Source organism: Clarias gariepinus, chromosome 14 (assembly GCF_024256425.1).
Source record: "Clarias gariepinus isolate MV-2021 ecotype Netherlands chromosome 14, CGAR_prim_01v2, whole genome shotgun sequence".
Lineage (NCBI taxonomy): Eukaryota > Metazoa > Chordata > Actinopteri > Siluriformes > Clariidae > Clarias > Clarias gariepinus.
Genome location: NC_071113.1, coordinates 10,885,237 through 10,892,432, shown reverse-complemented (window position 1 = coordinate 10,892,432; position 7,196 = coordinate 10,885,237).

The window sequence follows — 7,196 nt, the reverse complement described above, 5'->3', positions numbered from 1 at the left end:
AAACGTTTGAAAATAAAGAACTGTTGAACAAAAATTCTAATGTTACAAAAGAGAGCGAGCAACGTGTTTGAAGAAGATACAATGTTTCTACCTCTGCCTCTGACTTCCCCGCGTCTTTTAAAGCTCTGCGCTGGTTGGAGTTATCAGCGGGGTTGCCAGATTGTGTTGATATTTTCTGTCTCTATCTCAAGGAAAAACCCCCCAAAAAATCTCCCAAAATTACTAACCTGAACCAGCTTCTTCTACAAACTCGAAAAGCTTATTCCAAGTAAGGGTTATTTCCTAAACATATGTATAATTTTGCAATCTAGTGTGTTCTACAGAGGCCCTACAAATGAGGGTAAAGGACGCAATCTGGCAACGTGTCCCAGATGAATGGAACGATGAAGCCAAGGGGAGGGTCCATGGTTACCTTCGTGCCTCTTCATCTGACTGACGTAAAGGTGCAGAAATGGGTTCAACTCTTGCCTTAGTCATTCAATTCATAAATAATTGAATAAGACCTGTTAGAAAAACTTTTTTAGTTATTAGTTTTTGGCTTTCAGTCATCATTTTAATGGCCACTGGGGCATAAACATGGACATAATGTGATTTACAAAGAAAAAAACAAACAAACAAAAACAAAGTTTATCTACTTCTTAACACAATTTAACGAAATGGTCCAGCAGTTATATAATTCTTAATCTGGCCCATCTTGTAAAGGGTGGTTTTTTTGTGAGATTTACAAGTGTTGCATTATTTTTGCATACATTTTTTTTACTCAGTTTTGTGATATTGAACAAAGACTTATCTTGATAAATGTGCTTTTAATGTATTCTTTCCTTTCTTTTTTCAATCCAGAGGACTGTGCAAACTCTGATCTTTAACTACGCCCTCTGCTGTACACAGTCAGATGTGCAGCAACAGGGGCCACAATTGTCTTTTCTTTTTTTTCACTGAGGTAAGAAAGAACTGACTGAGATTTATTATTAATTATTTTTTATTACTGGTGTTACCTTCCAGGGCTCACTATATTTATTGAGAAACTTGGATTGCGTTGGATTTGGTTTGTTAATCCGTGCTCAAGGCTTCTGCCATAAATATTTTTGGGCCACTTTTGATAAAGTGTGACTCCTTCTGGAATGTATAGACGTATTTTTTTTAAAAATAGTTAAATGAACAGGGATACAATTGTCTATAGCAAAACATTTAATTAAAAAAAACAACATCACTAGACATCCTCTTCTTAGTGGTTAGCACTGTCACCTTGCACTTCCTGGTCCCAGGTTTGATTCCTGCCTTGAGGTCTGTGTGCATGGAGTTTGCATGTTCTCCCTGTGATTGGTGGGTTTCCTTCAGGTACTCGGGTTTCCTCAAAAAGTCCAAGGACATGCAGGTTAGGCTAATTGGTGTTCCCATATTGCCCGTAGTGAGTGAGTGAGGGAGTAGACATCCTTCTTTTAGAGGCATTGAACTTCTACATTTTATGCAAACCATGACATAAAACGGCATGTAGCCTAAAAGGCAATCACATCACTTCTTTCTGTCAGGTGATCAGTGACGCAAAAACACTTGCAAGGCAAAACAGAAGCTGACATATGACGGTGCATTTTTGGTGAATGTTCTTCTTCTTCTTCTTTGTCTTTTGGCTGTTCCCTTTCAGGGGTCCCACAGCGAATCATCTACTGTACCTCCATCTAACCCTATCTTCTTCATCCTCTTCTCTTACATCAACTAACTTTATATACTCTTTAACTGCATCCATAAATCTCCTCTTTGGTCTTCCTCTAGACCTCCTGCCTCGCAGTTCCAACCTCAGCATCCTTCTACCAATATGCTCACAATCTCTCCTTAGAACATGCCCAAACCACCTCAATCTGGCCTCTCTGACTTTATTTCCAAAACACCTAACATGGGTTGTCACTCGCAAGGAGAACCTTAACCTCTTTAGCCCTGCTACCTTCAACTTTGCCTCCTGTCTTTTCTTCAGTGCCACTGTCTCTAAGCCATAGAGCATCGCTGGACTCACCACCACTTCCTTTTATTCTCTCTGATACTCTTTATCGCACAACACACCTGACACTTTTCTCCACCCATTCCAACCTGCCCGTACCTGCCTCTTCACCTCCTTTCCACACTCTCTGTTGCTCTGGACCGTTGACCCTAAGTACTTAAAGTCCTGCACCTTTTTTTTTTTACCTCTGCTTCCTGTATCCTCACCGTTCCTCTTGGGTCCCTCTCATTCACACACATGTATTCTGTCTTGCTGCGACTAACCTTCATTTCTCTGCTTTCCAGAGTGTACCTCCACCTAGACCTAGAAAATCTCTAGATTTTATTCCACCTGTTCCCTGCTCTCACTACAAAGAACAATGTCATCTGCAAACATCATAGTCCATGGAAAATTCTACAGTATCAAACCTTATCTGTCATCCTGTCCATCACCAAAGCAAACAAGAAGGGGCTCAGAGCCGATCCTTGATGCAGACCCATCTCCACCTTGAACACTTATGTCACACCTACAGCACATCTTACCACTGTCTTAGCGCTCTCATACATGTCCTGCACCACTCTAACATACTTCTCTGCCACTCCAGACTTCCTCATACAACACCACAGCTTCCTCTCAGCACCCTGTCATATGCCTTCTCTAAATCTACAAAGACACAATGCAACTCTTTATTACCTTCTCTGTACTTCTCCACCAGCATCCTCAAAGCAAATACTGCATCTGATGTACTCTTTCTAGTCATGAAACCATATTGCTGCTTAGAAATGCTCACCTCTGCCCTTAACCTAGCTTCCACTACTCTTTCCCAGGGTTACATTGTATGCCTCATTAGCTTTATTTCTCTGTAGTTGCCACAGCTCTGCACATCTCCCTTGTTCTTAAAGATCGGCACTAATATACTTCCCCTCCATTTCTCTGGGATCCTCTTACTCTCCAAAATCTTGCTAAACAGACTTGTCAGAAACTCTACTGCCACCTTCCAGAGAAGAAAGACTTGATGGATGTGATAGCATTGTCATTCAGTACATTTAGCCTTCATAAGCCTTTATGCATTATGGGTGCATCACTTCATGCACATAAAGTCTTATCCTGACATGTCCATTGCCTTGGATCAGGGTCAGATCACATAACATTTTTCCATTGCTCCAAATTCCAAACTTTATGCTCCCTTACAAAACAAAGCCTTTTTCTGATTAGTCTTACTAATTTTTTTATAGCCACACACAACTGTTTTGTATTAATTTCTTTCTGAACGCTTTTCTTCCATTGTGCATCAAGAAATTTTCCCAGAGGCCAGAACATGAAGAGGGAATCTTACTGCCAGGTCTTAATTCATTGAGGGAAGACATACAGTTTAAAGATCTGTGGCGTATTACAGCACTACACAAAGAAAACTCAGAGTTATTGGCCAAGTATACACACACACACACACACACACACACACACACACACACACACACACACACACACACACACAGAATTTGTATCTCTCAAGCTGTAGTGACAACATTCAGACAATGTACATGTTATTTACAGACATGTTAGCAGTTGTGTTGACATCACTGTAAGACTTTACTAGCAGCAATATAGTGGCATTTGATATCAGTTAATATTTTGAACATACTTAAGGTTGAGGGTTATGGGTCAGATTTCACTAATAACTCATAAAAAAACAAGCTATTTTTTTCTTCTCAGTTATAATTTTATAAAAACATTTTATATCCTAATATTTATATGATTAAATCCAGTATAGATGAAATGAAAACAGCAGCCAGGACTCAAAGTTCCAGATTACAACACAGCTGTGCATTTCAAGCATAATGGCACTGTAATGAAGTGTTAATAAATAAAACAAAATGTAAATCAAAAAGTTAAAAAATACAATTTAGTAATTCAATACAAAATAAAATTTGAACATTACCAAAGATAAGTTAATTATAAACATAGATGAGTTCTTTAAAAGTAGGTTCGTTCGTTTAAACAAAAGAACTTTTGTACTGATGTAAAAATTCATAATTACTGTACTCAAACATAGTCAACTTGCTATGACTATTTTTCATGTTACAGCGAGATGAGAGCCTTGTGCAAAACGTTTTCCCATACCAATTGGATTAGAGATAATGCAATAACAGATGACAGAGCATGTTCACAGAGGAAAGCAAAGCCAACTGGTCAGCACAGTTATGCAGCTTCATATGTGTCCATGATGTCCTGCCAGGATGTAACCCTGCTTTGACCCGCTGTTCCCAGGATAGTTTATGAATCCATGGTGACTCTGACCAGGATAAAGTGCTTACTGAAGAATTAGCAAGTACTCTTCTCTCAGACATGTTCAAGAATTTAGATTGAAAAAATGAAGAGAGGTGTGTGTTTATCTTTGAAGACTGTAAGGAAATTGATGCATTTCCTGTAGGTGTGTATGCAGCATGTACAGTAATAGGATTTTCTTCAACAGGCTCAAACATCTAGTCCACTCTCTTGAAGGCCCAGGAGAGGGCAGCAGTGCTGTTTTGATTTGTTTAGAGATTTGCTTCTGCGCTTCTTGTTTCATGTTCTCGGGTTATCACTTGACATCTCAGTCCCAGGACCTCTTATTTTAAAAACTATTATAAAAGGTCCTACAAGCATATCAATTGTATATTCATATGCATGCATTAAGGAAATCATTAAGTAACTACTATACAGTTTGGTTAGGAGTGATTAGAATAAGAAATGTAAGTCTGGATCAACGATCAGTTTTACATTATTTTTCTGTTTTTTACAGTTTCACTGTAGTTAGTTGAACAGCTTATTGTAGTTACTGAATAGTAATAATATGTTTATTGTATTATTAGTATGAATACTTTAACAGTAACATAAGACATTATGGGTAGAAACATTTAATTTCTACAGTAAGAAATTGATTGAGATGCTTGAGAGCATGCAAACTTCATCCACACAGACCCGAGGAGAGAATCGAACCTAGACCCTGGAGGTGCAAGGGGCAGTGCTAACCACTAAGCTACTGCACAAAGAACAAAAAATGAAATTTATTCCAATGTATATATACTTTTATTAATGCATATTTAAAAAATTATAATAGAAAATTTTTTAAAGTTTCCACAATAATGCAGCCTTCAACGTAGGAACTTTACCCTGTAAATAATTAACTGTTCATTAGTTGTTTATCTAGAGTGGTCACCAAGTCCCTGTGTATGATATTAATGTAGAATAGAATATAAACCAATTTTTTTTATCTAAACATTGAAATAAATGTATACACTAATTTTTTCCAAACTATTCTATTAATTTTAAATATTAAATCTGGATATTGTGCTGTGAATACTACAATATTTGAAGTATTGCAATATGCTATTTTTGACACCTGGCTTATTCCTGAAACGAATCTACTGTATGACCAAAGTTCATAGTAAAACTATCATTTTAGTTTAGCTTGTAAGTGTATGCTTATGTGTTTACAAAGATGAGGAAGTTTGTGCAAGTGAGGATCTGTGCGTGGGTGTATGTGTGTGGTGCTGGGGTGTTCAAACCAGCACTTGTGATAAAACTGATTGAAAATTACAGAAGACTTCAAGCATGTTACAGTGATAAGATTCATAGCCAATAAGTAAAATATCTGAACAGTGCAAACTTTTTTTTTAAAGAAGGCCGTACGTCTGTGAATGATAATCCCAGCCGAGAAAGGCTCAGAGCCCACTGCAGGTAGAATGCCTATTCCTTGAAAATCGATTGATAACATGTAACTGAAGTGCTGAAGATACACATCTGTGTGTGGGAATTGTACACACAAGTATCCAGGGGTAGCTCAGTGGTTAAGGCATTGGACTATGGTGCCGAAGATCCCAGGTTCAAACCCCACAACCACCAAGTTGCCACTGTTGGGCCCTTGAGCGCGGCCCTTAACCCTCAACTGCTCAGATGTGTAATAAGATAAAAAAAAAAATGTAAGTCGCTCTGGATAAGAGTGTCTGCTAAATGCCTAAATGTAATGTATCCACCAGCAACACATTACAGGAACTCGTCTGGGAGTTATTGCCACGTCCCAGAACAGTCCTGACATGACTCCACTTTCACATGTTAGGACATTAAAGGAGTTCCTGGGAGGCCAGAATTTAAAATTAATGTTAAGTGATTACGAAATACATTATCACGTTTTATATCGCTGGCCTATTTTCTTTCTTTGATTTGATACGTTAAATGAAAATGTTTAGTGCCACTTTGTCACTTCCTTGAGGAATCTCTTACTGTTTGCTTGCACTCCTTTCTCTTTCTGCTTTCTCATTCATATAAAACGTTAACAATCCCTTGTCATGTTGTATTCAAGTAAAATAAAAGTCAACTCAAATGCCCCCTACATATCACTATCAAATATTATATAACAACATAAATGTTTATTATAGAACAACAAGAATGTTTATTATGAACTAATATTATATTACTAGAATGATGAGTCATAGTCACGTGACAGCAATTGAGGCCATTAATATAAAAGATAGCCTATTATATATATATATTTCTTTTTTCGTACACATTTATTTTGCAGGGGTTTGTCATGTAATGCAAAATGTTTAAATTAATCAACGTTTTAACATCTTTTGATTTGAAAAACTTACATAAAATTTCCTTATTGAATTAATAATATAAAAATGTAAATGTTGCATATAAAAACAATCGCATAAATACATACTGAATAAAAAAATCATACTGTACATATGTAATTATCATTTTAGTTCAGTGAGATCAGATCAAAATTAATGTGTGAAAAATGCATTTAATGTGCCAATATTTCAATAATGGCAATATATTTTATTAATCTTTACGAAGCCTTATTTAATAGGAATATAATATTTAATCATACTAAATATATATATATATATATATAACATTTATTATGTTATACAAAATGTCAAAATGTTTCAATTTTTTAAAATCCTTTTAAACATTCAGGATTTTCAACGATTAAATACATTTATTGTAACTCTTTGTTGTTTTCATGTTATTACAGTAAGTCAAGATCAGCAGTAGTAAGACAAACAAGTGTGCGTGTTTACACAAAGAGGCGGGGCAGTGGGCGGAGCCTTATGTGTCATGACAACCTCCGGATGACTTCCCCTCCGCCGGGGGGCCAAGACTTTCCCTCACCCTGGCCATCTCTCAGCCGGATTACACACTGCTGGTCACTCGCGCGCGTGCGAATGTATGTGAG